This window comes from Trichosurus vulpecula, chromosome 2, assembly GCF_011100635.1.
Source record: "Trichosurus vulpecula isolate mTriVul1 chromosome 2, mTriVul1.pri, whole genome shotgun sequence".
Lineage (NCBI taxonomy): Eukaryota > Metazoa > Chordata > Mammalia > Diprotodontia > Phalangeridae > Trichosurus > Trichosurus vulpecula.
Genome location: NC_050574.1, coordinates 27,489,723 through 27,511,181, shown reverse-complemented (window position 1 = coordinate 27,511,181; position 21,459 = coordinate 27,489,723).

The following is a 21,459-nucleotide window of genomic DNA, read 5'->3' as shown; positions in this document are numbered from 1 at the left end:
CCCAGCTCTGACGTTTCATGTTCTAAGAAACCTTCCAGTTTTAATATTGCTTGCTCTAAGTTTCCTCCCAACTCTGACATTCTATGTTCTAAGGTACCTCCAAATCTGACATTCCATGTTCTAAAAGTTTTCCCACATCAGACATCCCATATTCTAAGGTCCTCCCAGCTCAGACAGTCTATATCAGGGGTGGGGAGCCTGCAGCCTCAAGGCCACATGTGGTCTTCTAGGTCCTTGAGTGGGACCTTTCGATTGAGTCCAAGTTTTACAGAACAAATTCTTTTACTAAGGAGATTTGTTCTGTGAAGTTTGGATTCAGTCAAAGGGCTGTACCTGAGGACCTAGAGGGCCACATGTGGCCTCCTGGCCTCAGTTCCTCACCCCTGGCCTGTATTCTAAGGCCTGTCCTTGTCTAGACATTCTATTTTAAGGTGGCTTCTCATTCTGATGCTTTACATTCCAAGCTCCCAAACAGCACTGACATCTCATGATTCCATAATTCTGGGCCACTCCTGACCCACAGCCAATTGGACATTTGAACTGATCTTCTGGGAAGTCCTCTTTTCTCCTCATGGTCCAGGCAATGCTGTCTGCCTTTAGAAGATACCAGCTGTAGCCAGGGAACAGAGCATTTTCCCCACTTGCTGCCAAAAACAAAGACCAAAGCTGGTGATCTTTCATCATGATAATAAACAGACACATTCATTCCAGTTATCCTCTTCTGACTTCAGAGTGTTCAAGGATGCACCATTTGGAGTCATGGAATCTTTTCTTTGTTCCTTCTTTGCTTCTGTCTTTGGGTTGTTGTTATTTGTCCCTCATTTTTGAAGATGACCAATGTTGGGGTTCAACAGACAATGTGGACCTCCAATGAACTGAATGTTTCAAGGACAACAACAAAAGAATTCCCCTAATCTGACTGCCCCCTGAATGTCCCTGGATTTTGTTCAAGGGCCTTAGAGGCTTTGGCATACATCCTAGCCTCAGGACCATCCAGCTGTGATGTGAATGCTGTGTTGTAGTTCTTTTCTTTGGGGTGTTTAAAGGAAAGGGAGAAAAAATCCTTGGTAGAGGATGAAGTCAATTACTGAAGCTAATTGCTCATGTATACGATATCATTTTATAATTGCACCATGCTGGGCTTCACAGTCTTCTGCCGAGTTTTGGCCAAATCACTAATCAAATTAGTCTCTTGGAGGAGCTAGATTTCCTATCGGCACCATGTTCCCTAAAGACCTTCCAGAAAAAGCAGAATTGAAGCAGGGAGTTGGCTGGGGCAGAGGCTTCATCTGTTATTTCGATAATAAGTGAATATACATTCGGTGTCAACATCCACTCAGGAAGCTAAGCTTGTCAACTCCCCATCGTTGGCATATTGCCAGCATCTTCCCTATACCCTTAACTGTGGGTGCTCTTTAAGGCTTGGCTGGGTCTTCTCCTTTCTCTCAATACCCTCTCATTTGGTGGCCTCATCAGCTCCTATGAGTTGAATTAGTATCTCTATGCTGATGACCCCCAGTTCTATATATCCCTTCTTATATCCCTTCTATATATCCCTATATATCCCTTCTTAGTCTACCTCCTAAGCTCCCATCCCACCTCCCCAACTGCCTATTGGACACTTTATGCTATGTTCTATAGACATCCTATCCCAAATAGAACTCAGTCTATTTTGGAGGAAGAGAAAGAAAAAGAATGGAGGAATAGGAGAAGAGGCAGCTATCAGAAAAGATGAAGAAGGAATGCACAGAAAGGGAGAGGGAAAGGAAAGGATAGAAGTGCTTGTGGTTAGAAGATATAGCCAGAGGGCCACCGACAATGGTCCCACTGAGTCTCAGCTGAAGCTAATTACTGAGTGCTGCCTAAAGACATACTCTGGTCAATTATCCACTCAGATTATAATGTCACTAAAAACACATTTTAGAGAAAGTTTCTTCTTTATTTTTCTCTCATTCTTCCTCCTCTTTTCCTCTCTCTCTTGTCTTCTTTCTCTTCCTTCCTCCATCATCTTATACCCTTTATTCTTCCCTTATCTTCTCCTTTACTGCTTTCCCCCTACCCTTACTTGCCTTATTCTTCCTCCTGCTTCACTCCCTTTATTTTCATCAGGGCTATGTTTCTGCATTTGTGAGACATTGTGCCAAACCAGCTGAATGGTCATGGAGCCTGCCCTCTGGCAGTTAACCATTGGAAATGAATAATGGTGATATAGACATAGTGGAGAGAAGGACAACTGGATATCTGCAAAGCCATTTTAGCATCAAGACTCTAAGACACAGGTGATGAACACTCTGAAAAAGTAGGCAGATCCTGAGTCAGGTTCATTTCACGCAGAAGTGTGAATGTCATTCATAAAAGGGCTAAAGACATGCTCAAAGTTAATTTAATGAAGTGCTCAAGAAGGTTCATATCACTGCAGAATAAGAGCTACTAGCAAAATCTCTCAAAGATGGCTGGGCTGAAATATGTCTCAGCAACCCTGAAAGCAGCAATGATCTGTGGGTCAACATTATCTGTAAAACATATTCAAAGATTCATATTCACATAAAGCCAATCTTGGAGCCATTTTTACTTTAATATGTATTTTTTATCGAAACCAGAAATATTAAAAAAAGAAAATTCTTCTCTTCTTTTAGACTTGGGCAGATGTGGGAGTTGGGATGTGTAATTAAAACATGCATTCCTTCGACGTGGAGGCCTTTTGAAGACTCCTTTCCTCCCACATCTGGAATTCAGACCCCAGACTCTGTTGTCTTTTGGAGTCAGCCAACTAAACTTGAAAACATGAGTACTGACTCTCTCTGTAGAGCCCTGCTCTCCCCATGTGACTTTGAGGAGTATGGTGACTTTGTGATGGAAACACAAAGAAATTCAGAGTTTTTGACATTTACTCTATACCTCTATGGAGACAGTATAGTCCCTAGTCTTGGAATCTAGCCCAAGGGAAGAAGAAACTTCATTGACTCAAAAGGCTTAAAGATGAATACAGTTTAGAAGAAATTGTTTAGATTAAACTCCATTACCCTTAATAAATAATTAACCTACCAGATGTAATGCATTTTAAAGAACCACTTTCCTCCATTCAAATGAATGTGCCCAGAACAAACATTTGGTATTTGTGTTCGAAATGGACTGCCTCAAACCACCAATTACATTCAGTTTTGACTTTGCTTCTGATGAGGCAGAATTTTGGTATCTGAGGCAGAGCTGACATTTTCTGGGCACAGTTTCCAAGGAAGTAATCTAACAAAATGAAGGGATGGAGCACAGGTATAGGAAAAAAAGGCACTAGGAGAACTGTTTGCATTCCTTACAGCCCCTTGCATTCCATTTTAAGAACATTTATTAAGCACGACTGTGCAGATTGTACTTACTTTGAGGTAGGGTAGATAGAGTGACTAGATAAAGCAAGATTCCTGCCTTCATGGAGCTTATAGTCTAGCACTGGAATATGACATAAACAGAAAATTAATGGCATAAAATAATAAGCATTTTGAGAAGTTCAAACAAGGTACAATGTCTGAGGAGAGAAGGGTAATTAGTAACTGGAGAGATCAGGTAAAACTTCATGCAGAAACTGGCATTTGAGCTGGGCTTTAAAGGATGGGTAGCAATTCCATATCTGGAAGGGCATGTGTACCAGGCATAGGGAACAGCACAACCAAAGGCGTGGAAATGGGAAATTGAAAGGCAGTAGTGAGTAAGTAGACCAATTTCCTGGAGCCAAGGGTACTTGGAAGTAAGTGACAGAAAATAAGGTTGGAAATTTAGGGTGGTGCTAGATTGTGAGGGGCCTTGAATGGTGGAATGGGCCTTAAAGGTGGAATCAATAGGACTATATAATTAACTGGATATGGGAGATGAATGAATGGAATGAGTCAACAATTAAGAATTTGGAAAAAAAGAGTGGATGATTGTGCTATAGCTCAAAAGGGTGAAATCAGGAGGAGCAGACATCATGTGGTGACTCAGTGATGGCCATGCTTGGTGGAAGCTGGGTGGTGCGGTGGATAGAACACTGAGCTTGGAATCAGGAAGATCTGAGGTCAAATATGGCCTCAGAAGCTTAATAGCTGTGTGACCCCGGGCAAATCACTCAACTTCTTTCAGGGTATTTCTTTGTCTGTGAAATAGGAACAATAATAGCATTTACCTTATGGGCTTGTTGTAAGGAGTGGATAAGTTAACACACAAAATGCTTCACAAAGCTTAAAGCACTTTCAGATGTTTTTCATCTTGTTGCCTTTCATAAGCCACACATCTGCGTCAAAGGGGTCTATCCGCAGTTCCTTGAACTGAATATTCCATCCCCTACCTTTACACCTGTTCCAACAAGAATGTTTCTAGCAGCTGCTGTGGGGTATATGACCAGCAACACCAGCACACAGTAGAGCTGCTAGCACAGGTTCTTAGACCTGCTTTTCTAAGGAAAGCAACTTTAAGGGGTTAATGATCTTACTTTAATTAAACATACACATACCATTCACTTAGTTCAGGGGGAAAAGCCAGCACCTTGAACTTCAGAGCAAATACAAAGACAATATAAACAGATCAACATTTCTGTCTAACCAAATCACAATACATAGTTACCAGAGAAGCACCAACTTCTGGGTTTTCAAAGGGAGTGGGGAGGAGCTCCTTCGGTTACCCAGAGTCTCATCACCAACACTCTTCCAATGAGTGTGACTCCAAAGGCAAAAGGCCAACCTCAGAGTTCTTATACCCTGTTCAGGGCCCTGAGGACTCAGAGCCTATTTAGCAAAAATGTGTGGGGCCTCACACCTAGTTAGTGAAAGGGTGTGGGCCTGCCTCTAATCAGGCCTCCCTTTCTTGACCCCACCTGAGGTCTATTGAGGGGGTAGGAAGAGTCTTTAATCCCTGATCACTGTCACAAAGGTGTGGGCCTGCCTCTAATCATGCCTCCCTCTGTTGGCCCCACCTGAGGCCTATTCAATGGGCAGGAAAGATCTCTCACTTATAGATTGGCTTTACACCTGTCTATGGGCTATGCCTTTGGACTTTACATCTTAAACTCAAAATGTCCATCTTAAACTCAAAATGTCCAAAACATAACTCATTATCTTTTTGCCTAGACCCCTCTCCCACCCTCCTACCCTCCTCATTACTGTAGAGGGCAACACCATCCTCCTAGTCCCTCAGGCTCTCAACCCAGGAGTCATCCTGAACTCCTCACTATCTCTCCCCCACCCCCATATCCAATATGGCACCAAGGACTGTTAATTTCGCCTCTGCAACATCTCTTGAATATGCTCACTTATCTCCTGTAGAACTAAGATCACTCTGGTGCAGGCCCTTATCACCTCACTACTGGACTATTGCAATAGCCTGCTGGTGGGTCAGCCTGCCTTATGTCTCTTTCCACTCCAGTCTATCCTCCATTCAGTCATCAAAGTGATTTTCTTAAAGTATAGGTCTGGCTGTGTCACACCCCTCCTCCCCAATAAACTCTAGTGTTTCCCTGTTGCCTCCAGGATCCAATACAAAATCCACTGTTTGGCATTCAAAACCCTTCACATCCTAGCCCCCTCCTACCTTTTCAGTCTTCTTATACCTTAATCCATTTTATTCTTCAATCCAAGGACAGTGCTATCCTTGTTGTTCTACAAACAGGACACTCCATCTTTCAGCTCCAGGCACTCTCTCTGGTTGGCCCCCTGACCCTGGAATCCTGTCCCTCCTCTCTGCTTGGTGGTTTCCATGACTTCCTTTAAGACCCAACTAAAATGCCATCTTCTGTAGGAAGCATTTCCCAACCCCTCTTAATTCTAGCGCCTTCACTCTCTTAATTATTTCTTTATTTACACTATGTATAGCTTGTTGTACATATTTGTTTGTTTTCTCCTCCAGCTCCTTGAGGGCTGGAACTGTTTTTTTTGACTTTCTTTATATTCACAGTTTTTAGCACAGCACTTGGCACAAAGTAGGAAGCTTAATAAATGTTGATTGATTGCCTGGTATATGTTGCCTCTTCACCTCTACCTTTTAGCTCCATTTCAGGCTCATCCCTGTACCAACTGCTATGGGTAGTATTCCCTAGTTGTAAGTTCTTCCTTCCTTCCTTCCTTCCTTCCTTCCTTCCTTCCTTCCTTCCTTCCTTCCTCCCTCCTTCTCTCTCTCTCTCTCTCTCTCTCTCTCTCTCTCTCTCTCTCTCTCCCTTCCTTCTTTCCTTCCTTCCTTCCTTTCTATTATTATTTATATTCTCGTTTACCTGTTGTTCCACATACCCTCTTTTTCACCTCTTTCTGGAGGGCAGGAACTATTTTTTGTTTTGTTTCTGCAGCCCCAACACCGGACACATACCAAAGAAGGTGCTTAAAAGATATTTGTGGTATTGGATTAAATAATGTCTTGGTTGCAGAAGATGGTATGAATGTTATTTCTCTTTGCTATCATCCTATTGCCGGAAGAATGATTGAGTTGACAGCAACACAATGGTCCAAGACAACTCCAAAAGACTCATGATGGAAAACGCTTTCCACATCCACAGAAAGAACTATGGAGTCTGAATGCAGATCAAAGCAGACTATTTTCTCTTTGTTGTTGTTTTTTCTTTCTTGTGGTGTCCCCCTTTTGTTCTGATTCTTCTTTTACAACGTGACTAACGTGGAAATATGTTTAATATGATTGTACATGTATTTACTTGCTGTCTTGGGGAGGGGGAAAGTATACAGGAAAGAGCTCTGAAGCTTTGGTTCAGATCTCTTGCTCAAGGTATCATCACATACAAGTGACTTGTCTGTGAGTCACTTAGAGTTGCTTAGTGCTTCAATGATGTCCCATGCAAAATGAGAAGATTAGGCTAAGTGATGCTTAAGATCCTTCTTAACTCTAACACTCTCTGTTTCTTTCATCATTTTATGGGATTTGGAATCAGAAGAGACTTAGAGGCCATTTAATCTGAACTGTTTATTTTGTCAATGGGTCACCCAGGCAGTTAGATTTGAACCCAGGTCCTCTTATACTCTGTCCACCAGAACACAGCTCTCACTTGGTAGAACCTAACACTTTCAATCCTATATAAGGAATGTAGATGGATAGTGTCATAATGTGTGGGAACTGGAATTTATTGTGTTGGGAGATTATCAACTCAGCATTTGAGGTTGCTGACCTCCACCCTGCATCTGCACTCCCTGGCACCAAGAGCTGTTTTTAATCCTGAACTTCCAGATCTCAATGAATCATGACACCTGGGATCAGTGAGTCCTTGGAAATGAGGGAGTTGGAAATTAATTGGTGAAGACAATTTGGATGCATGGTTTTAGGATTTAAAGTGAAATGTTAGATGTTTAATTTCCTAAGCACATTTGGACACCCCCCAATATAAGTTTACTTTCTTGAACATCAGATGATTTCATCTCTCATGTATGTTCCCTTCTCTTTCCCACAGTCCCCACCCAAGCTCAAGCCTTCATCACTTCTTACCCAGATTCTTGCTATAACCTCCTAATCTATCTCCTTCCTTAAAGTTTCTCCCCACCTCAGTTCATGCTCCACACTGATGCTAAAGTGATTTTCCCAGTGTGGCTCTGTTCATGTCACCCTCCTCCTCAATAAATGCTAATAACTCCATTTACCTCTAAAGTCAGATTTAAATGTTTCTGCTTGACATCGAGAGCCCTTCACTCCCTGGTCCCTTCTTATCTTTCCATTTTTTCCCCATTCCACCCATTGTATGGTCCAGTCATGGTCCAGTTTCTTACCTATGACATTCCATTTCCCATCTCCCATCTCCCATCTCCCAGTGCTCTTAAATAGGCTTTCCTCTGTGCCTGGAATGTTCCTCACCTCCCCACCTCCTCATCTCCTCACCTCTTCCGCTTACTATTTCTGGCTTCCTTCAAGACTCAGTTCAAGCTCCATTTTCTATATGAAGCCTTTCCTTATTCCCCCAACCCAACCTCTGCACCTAATGCCTTTCCGTGGAAGGTTACCAAGGCATACTCTACACATCTTGAATATACATACATGCATACATATATATATGTATATGTGTATGTATAATATACATGCATACACATATATGTCTGTGTGTATCTATATTTTTATATATTTGTTGTTATTGCCATTAGAATGCAAACTCCTTGAGGGCAGTGGCAATTTTTGCTTTTTTTCTTTATTCTTAAAACTCAACTGACCAAATTAATCGATGGACCTTTCTCTTTGGAATGTGTAAATTATATACCATGGCCAATTCTATCAAGAATGTGGGCTGCTGTATGTGCATCCCCAAAAGCAAAGGAATAGAGCCCAGAGATCCTTTTCATACTTTCAATAAAAACAAACACATTCGTTGAGCACTTACAGGTATGTAGTCCAGTGATGGGCATTGTGGGAAATACAAAAATAAAAAAAGCCATATAGTTTCTACTCCTAATGAGAAAACAGTCTAATAAGGGAGACATGACAAGAATATAAGTAAGCATAATACAAAGTAGTGTGTGATCAGTGTTAAAAGAGAAGTATGGAAGAAATAATATGAAAATCTAAAGGAGGGAGAGAAAACTACCAAAGTGTTGATCAAGAAAAGCTTTATAACCATTTCATTAATGGGGGAACTGAGGCACTCAGCTCTCCTATTCATTTGATATTTATTTATATCAATGCATCCCTCAGCCAGTATTGGACCATGAGGATTTTGGATTATTAGCTCTCAGGGGCCCAAGGCTGCAGACTCATAGGGAGAATTTGCCAGTCAAAATGGATTGTGAAGTCACCATTCAAAGGGAGATAATCTTGCCATGGGATCATAGATACTGATATAATGCTGTGCTCCACTTCCTGAAAGTCGACTGTGTTACATTTCACCCTGTCTCCCAGGATTGTCCAATATTCATAACGGGGTTTAGAGGTGCCTATGCTTCGCCATTGTCTCCAGGCCCCAAGCCATGATGTTCCCTAAAGTATCAGGGATAGTTCCCTTCCATCCCAGATCCAGTCAGATTAGTTCTTACGAATGAATATTTACTTCAAAAATCATAATAATGAATATACAAATATACTCCACAACATGTAGGGCTTAATTCCAACTTCCATACCTCCATATCCCTTTGTACCTCCCTTCTGAGGAGGGGAAGGGAATTAGGTCCACAGTTTAGCTCGGTTCCTATACGGGGGGGCAACTAGGTGATGCATAGAGTGCTGGGCTTGGAGTCAGGAAGTTCTGACCTCAGTCTGGCCTCAAACACTTACTAGTTGTATGACTCTGGAAAGGTCACTTAACCTATACTTGCTTCAGTCTCCAGGACTGGAAAATCAGAATGATAATAGCACCTGCCTCCCAGGATTGTTGTGAAGATGGAATGAGATAAAAATTACAAAATGTTTAGAACAGGGCCTGACACAAAGTAAGCACTAGCTAGAATATAAATATTAGCTTATCATCATCATCATCATCATCGTTGTCATCAACGTTATTGTTTTTCTTGTTGTCATTATTATTAACCCATAGTACAGTCTCAGGTTCCGAGTCTACACCTGCCTCAAGTCCCAGGGGCACTGGCTTCTCAGGGCTTCCTTGCCAGGCTGATTGGCTGTTACAGTCTGCCTGGCATTCTGGCTCCACGACTCAATTTCCCAGGGCTCCTGGGATTACCACCAGAACCTGCAATTGAGAACGAATGAAACAGAACAAGCAAGGGACCCTCAAACTAGGCTAGAAGAGAAAGAGGGGAATGGATGCCATCCCCAGTTCAGTTAATGGCACCTCTGCTGGGGATGACCTATCTGGGATTTTCATCCACTAAACACAACAGAAAAGAGAGAGACTATCCCAGTCTGGAAATTTTTAAAGATGCAGCTTGTTCCAGCTTTGCAGCCAGCCATGTTGGGAGATCTGAGCATGGTTCAAGGCCCCAGAGCTGCATAACAAGATCATAGCTTGAGAGTTGAAAGGGATCTTAGAAGCCACCTAATTCAATCCCATAATTTTACAGATGGGGAAACTGAGAACTAGAGAAGTGTTGTCCAAAGTCACACAAGCAGTAAGTCACGGAGATGAAGTTTGACTATCTAACTCTCAATTCAGTCTTCCACTCTGCCACACTGATCTCTATCCCTGGGTTGTCCCTCACAGGGGGAAGGCATAACTTAGTCTTCCCAGCATGAATGAACAGGACATTGGCACGGGACCCTGAGACATTTATCAAAAACATTTATGAGATTGCCTGGCAGGTCCCCAGGCACCACTAGTCCTTAATCTTTATTAAGTTGAGTGACACCCCTGTTGCCACATTAGAAAGCAAAATCCATTGGTTTGGGAGAGAATTGGAAGGCCAATGCCACCATCACTCTCACCAATACCTGGCCTTCGCCCTGGTCCTGACTCATTCTACTGGTTCAGGTCGTCTGGGTCAGTCAACTTTCATCATGGCGGTGGCTGGAAACAATTCTCCCCAACTTCCTATGTTCCCTGGCAGAAACAAACAAAACAGCAAATGACTTATTTGCTCCCCTTTCCAAATAAATCAGTGGCATAATGCAGCTGCCAGGCCTTCCACGGTACAGTGTTCACGAGGCAATTAACTCGAAAATTGAATTGATGGGCATTGATTTTCTTAATAAAGTTATTGTAATATATTCACTATTTAGAACTTGAAGTAAAAAACAGACATTTTGTTTCTGATTAGGGGACCTGTCTTTATAAATCACCTGGGCCTGGTTGAAACATAACTTTCCAAATTATCATTTTCCATTAGGACTTAAATACCCATCGTCTGGTTATTTATCTTCTTCTGCTAGCAGGCCTTCATGGCTCCTCTAGGCAGCTCTTCACCAAAAAGAGAAGGATTTAGGACTGTGGGCTCCCTGAATTGTGGGGCAAGAGGTGAGGAGGGTGTCTGTAATATGATATTCTGAACAAACACTGGACTTGGAGCCAGAAGACTGGAGTTCAAGTCTGTCAATTGTGTGCTGTGTGATCTTGGATAAGTCACTTTCCCCCTCTGGGTCTTAGGCTCATACTTGCTAAGATGAGGGGAAATCGAATAATAAGAATTGAATAAGCACTTATTAAATGCCTACTAAGCGTCAAGCAATGTATTAAGGAATTGACACGTCTCTCATTTCATCTTCACAACAACCCTGTGAGATAGGTGCTATTACTGACTCCATTTTATGGTTGAGTAAATAGAGGCAGACAGAAATTAAATGACTTGTCCAGGGCCACGTGGTTAGTAAATGTCTGAGGTCAGATTTGAAATTAGATCTTCCTGACTCCAGGTCCAGAGCTCTAACAATCCACTTAGCTGCTTCTAGGATGTTGGTCTATATGGTTTTTAAGATCCCTTTCAGCTCTGATGGTCTTTGATTCTGTAAGGAAGTAACCACCAAATGTCTTTTGATGCATCCTTCAGTGCCAAATCCCACCTTTTATAGAGTCTCTTCCTAGATCATCTCAGTTTGAAGGGGTCTCTATAAATATCTGTGACATTCTTCATATATTTCTGGCTTGCCTTTTCCATCAGAGTATATGGGGTGTTCAGGAAGGAGTAGAACCCTTGGTGTGAGGGCTTGCTGAGCCCTTTTCGGGGCTTCTCATCCATCTTTGGTGTTTACCTGACCCACTCAACTCTCACCTGTGGCTCCAAGAAGCTGTAATATGTGTGGTGGCCACACCCCAGGAAAAATATCTTGGCAGATGGGATAAACCAGGGTAAGGGTAACAAGCAGACCTCAACTGACTCATGGAGGCGAGTTAGGGAGTTGTCAACTCCAAGCGTGTGAGGACTGCTGGTGGAATCGGTGGATGAGAACAATTTGTTCCAATGCTCATAAAGGCAGATTAAGCAGGCACTGTGGAGCATTTAAAGCTTTGTCTGGAATCAAGATGTCAAAGTCATCTACTGCATCCTAGACTGTCAGCAGTCATCCTGATTTTTGTCCTGCCACCGGACGTCAATGACTTTGGAAGAGAGAGTGAGGCTGATGACTTTGTGCATCTCTGCCTCACTTGAATCCAATTCATGCACGAGTCAAGACATCACCCATGTCTGTGATGTCATTGGTCCTCTTCAAAAATGAAGGACAAACAACAACAGCCTTTTCCATTTCTTTGTCCTGGGGAGTCTATTTAGATCAGAATCAGAGAACTCCAGAACTTCAGAACCAGAGGGGAAGTCATTGGCAAGCTGGTCTGACCCATTCCTGGACAAAAACCTCCTCTTCATCATATATGATAAGTGATCATCAAAGACTGGCATGAAGACCTCCAGGGACAGGTGACCCATCGTCTCCAGAGCCAGCCCATTCTGTTTGGATGACTTTAGTTATTAGAAAAGTTTTCCTGTGATCATACCTAAATCTGCCTTTCTGCTTTTCACTCATGCATTGTACCTAGTTCTGACCTCTGGGGCCAACCAGAACACAGCATATCTTCTTTTCATATGAGAGCCCTTTTTAATACTGGAAGAAATTTGCCATCTCTTATTCTGTCTTCTCTTCTCCAGGCTACAATTCCCAAGTTCCTCAAAAGATTTTAATATGGTACGAACTCAAGGCCCTTTACCATTCTGGTTGTCTTCTAGATACCTTCCGGTTTACATGTGGTCTGATTGGTGGAAAAATGTAAGGTTGCTGAGGCTCCCAATAATCCTGTTTAGCCAAGGGTAGGATTCCAAGATCTTGCTAATGTGTGTGTATATACATATGTGTGTGTCTTATCATGGGATCTTAGAAGGCCAGAACTGATACAGGTAATTTCCAGCTCTAAATCTCCAATAGTATGATCCTATAATTATTTTGTGTTGGGCAAGGGAGAGTAGACCAGAAAAGGAAGGATAGGGGAGGAAGGAGGCAGGATGTCACCTGGCAAGTGAGAGTGGGGGGAAAGTATATATCTGGGATAAGTTTACTGCTGTAGGACAGATGCTGATATGTACGTGTGTGGGAAGAAGTGCATTGTATAAGGTGTTGAAGGTGCCATCTGAATTTCAGCACCCAGGGATGCAGTACTATTGCCTGTTCCTCATTACAGTTATCGCAGTGTATAGTCAAATGCTGAATCATGTGATCCTTCCTACAAGTATCAGAGGGGTTCACAGAAGGGAGAAGTGCTTTGGAGCACCAAAGAAAGATTCCAGGAGTAAATGGGATTTTCTGTGTGGGGAGGGGTCCATTGAAGCTGACTCTGTGTTAGACATGTGAGGGACACATAGAAAGGGTATGGACATCCAAACCTAGAATCAAGAGTGGTGTCAGCTGATTGTGTGCTTGGGCTATGGACAGAGGCAGACCACATCTAGAGAAAGGGCTTCATGGACAGTTATGTAATGCAATGGATAGAATATTGGGCCTAGAGTCAGGAAGACCTGAGTTCAAATCTGGCCTTAGACACTTAGTAGGGCCTAAGGTGAGTTATTTAACCTCTGCTTACCTCAATTTCCTCAACTGTAAAATGGAGATAACAGTACCTTCCTAGCAGGGTTTTAATGAGTATTAAATGAGATTATATTTTGTAAAGGACTTAGCACATGCCTGGCACATAACTGTTGTTGTTTGTCCTTCATTTTCAAAGAGGACCAATGACATCACAGGATGATAACTCATGAATGGATTGGATTTAAGTGAGGCAGAGTTGCACAAAGTCATCAGCCTTACTCTCTCTGCCAGAGTCATCAAAGTCCAGTGGCAAGAAAAAAGTCAAGACTGGTAACAACCTACGATGCAGTGGATGACCTTGGCATCTTTGATGCCAGACCAAGCTCTAGGTGCTCCACAGCATCTGCTTCAGCTGCCTTCATGGCCTTCAGTACCAATTGTTCTCATCTCAGGGGCATATAAAAGTGTGTTTAGATTTATGGGAATTGGAGGATAAGGAAGGGATCGCTTAAGGGGGAGGGTAGTTTAAGTAATAGGAGGACAAGGTAGCAGGTAGAAGTTAAACAGAGGATTTAGGAGAGATAAGAAAAAAGAGATATGTACAAACATAAAAACAAAGATTAGGAGCAGAATCTCATAGGGAGAGTGTATGTTTATATATGTAGGTATATTTGTATGTCTATATATATGTATATGTATATATCAATATCTATATATGAATATATCCATGCTTAATTGTAGCCTTCAGGGTGAGGAGGAGTGGGGAGGAAGGCAGAAAAAAGAACAACGTAAAAAGTGTACAGCAGAGAACAAAAGAAAACTTACAAGGAAACAAAGAAAAGATGGACAGATTTCAACATAACACACAGAATTTAATATATAAGCTTTCTTGAAGTGGAAAGCTATTGCTACATATTCTGAATCTTCTATATTCCCCTCTACATGACATGTTTTTTATTTTATTTTATATTTAAGTTTATAATATGTTTCTTTTTCTTTTCTTATTATGTACTTAAGTTTTAGTGTTTGTCTAAAATAAAAAAATTAAAAAAAACTCCAAACCCCAAATTGTTTTCATCTATCCATCCCACTGGGGGAAGTCTTCACGTGCTTGGGGTAGACACACCCCCTCAACTCACTGATGGGTTTGGGGCCCACCAGGTGCCCCCAATCTGGTTAAACCTGTTTCCCAAGAGGGTTTACTGGGGTGTGGCTCCTGTGGATGCTACAGCTTCTTGGTAAGAGGTGAGTGCCAGTGGACACCAAAGGTGCATGAGTACCCTTATAAAGGGCTTGGCAGCTACCACACCAGAGGTGCTAGTCCTTTCTCTTTTCCCTAGACTGAAACTCTTGAGGGCAGAGCAGAAATACAATCCTTCCAGATCAATTCACTCACTACTAGGGATGGGACAGACATGGGTATAGAAATAAGAAAGAAGCAGATCGATAAATAGCTAGCTAGCTAGTTACCTAGAAAGAAATCCAAGGCACAGTGTCCAAGATATAGTGCAAAGACACTGGATTTGGAGACAGAGGACCTGGGTTCAAATCCTGGCTCAGCTACTTACTACCTATATGAACTTGGGCAAATCATTTCCCTTCCCTGGGACTCAGTTTCCTGAACTCAGAATGAGAGGGATGGACTAGGTGATTTCAAAGGACTCCCCTATTTCTAAATCTATGACATTTATTCCTGCTTATGTCTATCCATCCATCCATTTATTCACTCACTCACTGATTCACTCACCGACAGTATCTTCTCTAGGGTCTGTGTCTTCCCAGTGCCTAACACACTGCAGTGCACATAGTAGGAGCTTAATAAATGTATGTCGAATAAATGAATGACTGAGAGAGGGCAGGTTGAGCAGGCGTGAGTGTGGGGCTCAGAGTCAGAATTGACCTGGGTTTGGACCTGACTCTGATACTCACTTTGAGGCCATGGGTAAGCGGCTTTAACTCTCTGAGCCTCAGTTTCTTCATCTGTAAAAAGGAGATAATGAACTTGTAGTATCTACCTTATGGGGATTTTTTATTAGAGGGAGTGAAGATCAAATGAAATAATATGTGTAAATGTTGGCTACTATCATTATGATTATGAATTCCAACACTGATGGGCAATCTTCTGCTTCTAAATGAGCCCAAATTTCCTAATACATCACAAGTCACTCCAGTCCCATTATATGCCTAGGTCATGTTCTGCATATTTCAGTTTCCCTGGTGATATCAAAATAGATAGGCAGGTAGGTGGTACAGTGGATAGAGTGCTGGGCTTAATTAAAGTCAGGAAGCCTCATCTTCTTGAATTCAAATCTGGCCTCAGACACTTTCTAGCCATGTGACCCTGGGCAAGTCACATGACCCTGCCTGCCTGAGTTTCCTTATCTGTAAAACGAGCTGGAAAAGAAGGAAATGACAAACTACTACAGTGTCTTTGCCAAGAAAACCCCAAATGAAGTCACAGTCAGACACGACTGGAAAACAATTGAGCACCACCAAAAAAGAGCTTATGCCACACATCCAAGTCTCGTCATTTCTAGCATCTCTCATACATGTCCTCTTCTTTCAACTCACACAGTTGATCCACTGGTACAGGCTTTATCAGTTTATAACTGTACTGGTGCAATAGCCTTCTGGTTGGGCTGCCTACCTCAAGTCTCTCTCCAGCAGCTGAATTGAATTAAAATCCTGATTTTTTTTCAGCTTTAGGACCCTTCATTACCATCTCCTCCACTTGAACTCATTGACTCACAGATTTAGAGCTGGAAGGGACCCTAAGGCCATTGGTTCTGTCCCTCATCACTTCACTCAGCAGTAATTTTCCTAAAGTATCAGTCTGCCACTTTCCTACTCAATAAACCCCGGTGGCTCCCTATTTTCTCTATATCTCATATCTATGCCATATCTTGGAGACAGATAGGTGACACAGTGGATAGAGTGCCAGGCTTGGAGTCGGGAAGATTCATCTTCCTGAGTCCAAATGCAGTCTTAGACAACAATAGCTGTGTGACCCTGGGCAAGTCCCTTAACCCTGTTTACCTCAGTTTCCTCACCTGTAAAATGAATTGGAGAAGGAAATGGCAAACCTCTCCAGTATCTCTGCCAAGAAAACCCCAAATGGGGTCACAAAGAGTTGGACACAACTGAAACAACTGAACAACAAAACCTCACATCTAGTCCTCTGTTTTGGTGTTGTTTTTGCCTTTCTTTCCCTAGCACTTAGAAGAGTGTCTGGCAGATGGTAAGCACTTGATGTATGCTTATTGACTAACTGACTGACTCTGGACAAATCCCTCAGCATCTCCAAGTCTCCGTTCTTGTGTCCATAAGATGAGGAGGTGAATAAGGTCCCTTTAGGTCCCTGACAGCTCCAAAGCTATGATTCTATGTTCCTAGATTGGATAGGTACAAGCTGTGTGACAAGGGATGAATCACTAAATTTCTCTGTGCTGGTTTCCTCACTGTAAATAGGGTGTTGGACTCTAGGGAGAAATGAACTTTACAGCTCAAAATGTATGAATTTATAACCTTGTGCACAGGGTTGTGACATCCTTTTGAGATGGCCAATAACCACCATGGTCATTGCATAAACAGACCTTGTCATATGTGAGCCCTTCCCAGGTTTTCTATAGAGCAATCTCCTGGGGATCTGATCTTACACAGTTCTTCAGCTTACTTAAATGTTTTTTTGGCCTCAGTAAGCTGTACACACTAAGAGGCAACTTGGACAGTACATTAGACCTCAATTTAGGAAGTTCAAACCCTATTTCAGCTGCTTACTAGCTGTGTAACCAAATCTACAAGTACTTGTTTTTTTGTCTTTTTAAATTTGTTTTTAATTTTTATCAATTAATTAATATTTAGTTTTCAACATTCACTTCCACAAGATTTTGAGTTCCAAATTTTCTCCCAATGTCTCCCCTCCCCCACCCCAAGATGGTTTGCATTCTGATTATCCCTTCCTCTTATCTGCCCTCCCTACTATTATGCCCCATCCCTTCTATTTTCCTGTAGGGCAAGATAGATTTCTATACCCCATTGCCTGTATATATTATTTCCCAGTTGTGTGTAAAAACAATTTTTAACATTCATTTTTAAAACGTTGAGTTCCAAATTTTCTCCCTTTTCCCTTCCCTACCCACCCTCATTGAGAAGGCAAGCAATTCAACATAGGTTGTACATGTGTAGTCATGCAAAACACTTCCATAATAATCATGTTGTAAAAGACTAACTATATTTCCCTCCATCCTATCTACCTTCCCATTATTCTATTCTCTCCTTTGACCCTGTCCCTCCTCAAAAGTGTTGGCTTCTGATGCCCCTCCCCCAACCTGCCTTCCCTTCTATCATCCTCCCCCTCTTGTCCCCTTCCCCCCTACTTCCCTGTAGGGTAAGATAGATTTCTATACTCAATTGAGTGTGTATGCTATTCCCTCCTTAAGCCAAATCCAATGAGAGTATGGTTCACTCATTCCCTTTCACCTCTCCTCTCTTCCCCTCCAATGTGAAAGCTTTTTCTTGCCTCTTTTATGTGAGATAATTTACCCCATTATACCTATCCCTTTATACTTCTCCCAGTAAATTATTCTCTCACCCCTTAATTTTATTTTTGAGATATCATCCTTTCATATTCAACTTACCCTGTGCCCTCTATATAAATATATATTCCCTCCAACTACCCTAATACTGAGAAAGGTCTTATGAGTTACAAATATTATCTTTTAGGAATGTAAACTGTTCAACTTTAATAAGTCTCTTAGATTTCTCTTTCCTGTTTACCTTTCCATGATTCTCTTGAGTATTGTATTTGAAAGTCAAATTTTCTATTCAGCTCTGATCTTTTCATCAAGAATGCTTGAAAGTCCTCTATTTCTTTGAATGTTCATTTTTTCCCCTGAAGGATTATACTCAGTTTTTCCAGGTAGGTGATTTTAATCCTTTAATCCTAGCTCCTTTAACCTCCAGAATATCATATTCCAAACCCTTTGATCTCTTAATGTAGAAGCTGCTAAATCTTGTGTTATCCTGATAGTGTTTCCACAACACTTGAATTCTTTCTTTCTAGCTGCTTGCAACATTTTCTCCTTGACCTGGGAACTCTGGAATTTGGCTGCAATTTTCCTAGGAGTTTTCCTTTTGGGATCTCTTTCAGGAAGTGATTGGTAGATTCTAACACATACTTATTATGTGCCTACTATGTGCCACCCATTCTGCTAAGAACTGAGAGTATAAAGACAAGGAAAAACAATTCCTGCCCTCAAGGAGAAATCAGTATAATGGGAGAGATGGCATGAAAACAACAATATACAAACAAGATACATACAGGATAAATTGGAAATCATATCAGAAAAAAGCCACTAACATTAAGGAGGACTGAGAAAAGCTTCCTATGGAAGGTGGGATTTTAGTTGAGACTTGAAGGAATCCAGGCAAATATGGTGGTGGAGCTGAGGAGGGAGAGAATTCCAGGTATCAAAGACAGCCAATGAAAGTGCATGGGGATAGGGAGACAGGGTGTCTTGTTTGAGGAACAGCAAAAAGGCCACTGTTACTGGATTGTAGAGTGTGGGTAGAGGAGTAAAGTATAAGAAGAATGGAAAGATAGGAAGGAATCAGGTTATGAAGGGCTTTAGAAGCCAAACAAAAGATTTTATGTTTGATCCTGGAGGTAATGAAGTTTCACTGGAATTTGTTGGATACGAGTGTGACATGGTTAAGTTTGCACTTTAAGAAGATCATTTTGATAGTTTAGTGGAGTATGGATTTGAGTGGGGAGAGACTTGAGACTGGGAACCCAACCAAAAGACTATTGCAAGAGTGAAGACATGCCAAAGCATGAAGTGATGAAGGCTTGAACCAGGGTGATGGCAGTTTCAAAAGAGAGAAGAGAACGTATAGAAGAAATACTCCAATGATAGAATTGATAGGACTTGGCAGCAGATTGAATATGGGGAGTGAGGGAGAGTGAGGAGTCCAGGATGACACTTATGTGTCTGGGAGCATGATGGGGCCTTTGACAGTAGTAGGGAAACTGGTTCATTGATGATTGTCCTTTGTGCTTGAAGAAGACCAAAATGACATCACTACATTGGAGTCAAGGTACAGTGTGTCTGACTGGCTGATCAGACCAATAAGAGCTTGGAAAGCTCTACCACAGGTCAGGCACAAATAATCCGCATGAACATTTGGAGTGGAGATGACTCTAAATTTGCACATCTCACATTTCTTTTGAGCTACCACAGTTCTCCTTCACTCATAGAGCATAGTGTCTTCTTTGATGCAGGCACACCGTGCAGGGCAGCTGTGTGATTGTAGACAAGTCACTTAATAAGGTAGTTAGGATCCTGGGAAAGTCATTTAATCTCTCTGAGCCTCAAGTTCTTTCCAGTAATGCGAGAAGATTGGACTTGATGCAATCTAAGGTCCCTTCCAGCTCTGGGTCTATGAGCTTATATACAGGGTTGGGACAAATCTTCATTTTTTTCTTGAACTCAGCCTCTTCCACCCCCTCACCTTTTAACCCTTCCATCCTTGCATCTTTCTTTAAAATATCAGGAATAACACTACGAAAAGTGTCCTTTATATAATAAGAACTGAAGAAACTTGAAAGTGGACATTTGTTCCTGGCTGAGTAGAAGCTGGAATGTGTAAAAATGGACCCTGGAACTTCCCTGTATCTGTGAAGATATTGACCTGGAGGGAAATGTGATACAGTGAGTTAACACCAGGCCTGCCTGAAATAACAGATGTTAACTCCCATTTAGCTTTTTTAACCTCTTGAGTCATATGCCCTGGCAGCTGAGAGCAAGATAAAAATAAGAGCTGGGAGGTGGCAGTTATAGAGTGACACAAAGGGGGAAAGGTAGAGCATGAGAGCAGGGAGCTGTCCACAGCTGGGGTGCTGACACTTGGTGGAGTGATGGCTGTGGGGTGGTTGGTAAACGTTCCCATTGATTATGTTCATATTCAAGTGTTTTCCTCTATGCAAGGCAGTTTTATTGTCTGAGATGAGGCAGGCATAGCTTCTTCTCTGAGCTTTCTTCCCCTTGTAGTTTGAGTCACACAATCATTTTTTTTTTAGTTGGAAGGGACCTCAGTGGCCATGTAATCTAAGGAAGAATCTCCATTGTAATATACTTCAAAGTGAGAATTCCGCCTTTACTTGAAGATATGCAAGGTGGGGAGCCCATCATCTCTCAAGGTAGCCTATGCTACTTTGGACATCACTAATTATTAGTAAGTTTTTCTGACATCAAGCTGAAATTTGCTTCTTTTACAACATCTAAGTTCAGAGGGCCACAGATTTAAAGCTGGTAGGGTCCTTAGAAGGCATCTACTGCAACTCCGTCACTGGATAGATGAAGAAACTTGGGATCATACAGGAGAAGTGGCTTGCCCAAGGTCTGAAGGTAAATGACAGAGGTGGAATTTGAGTCCAGGCCCCCAGACTCCAAATTTAGTGCTCCTTCCCACAGTACCACAATGTCTCTTTGACTCACTTTTTTTGGTTCATTCCTGGTTTATTATCCTAGGTTGTCAAGTAGCCTGGAAGAGCTTAACAGTCTTAAAAGAATGAAGGGAAAAGTTAAAAGAGCTCATAGGGCTCTGGGTTCCGATCCTGCCCAGTTTCCTGCAAGTTCCCAGACCCATCTGCTTCAATGTTTGTTAGATAAATGGAGATAATCACAGAGACTCTTCTCACAGACATGACAGGATAATGACTACAAATGCTGGAAAAGCCCTTTGGAAATGCAAAATGCTATCCAAATATTTACTAAACATGTAAGTGGGAATAATGATGAAAATGACAAATGATTTTACAGGCTAGTAGAGAGAAGATAGCTAGAATAAGAGAGGCGGAGGGAAGCATTGAATTTGGAGTCACTGTTATCCAAGGAGACTATGGTCCTTTCTAAACTGAGTCAAAATGCCAAAAGGTGGGAGTAGGCTTGAAGAAGACTCCAACGTTAGACAGGCAGCTAGAAAGTGGGATTAAAAGGAATGCTAAACACTGTCCCAAAGGAGGATGGCAGGTAGGCTTTATAGTAGATAGAGCACTGATATAGGTTCCAATCGAGCCACTGACTCTTACTAGCTATGTGACACTGGGCAAATCACTTAACTTCT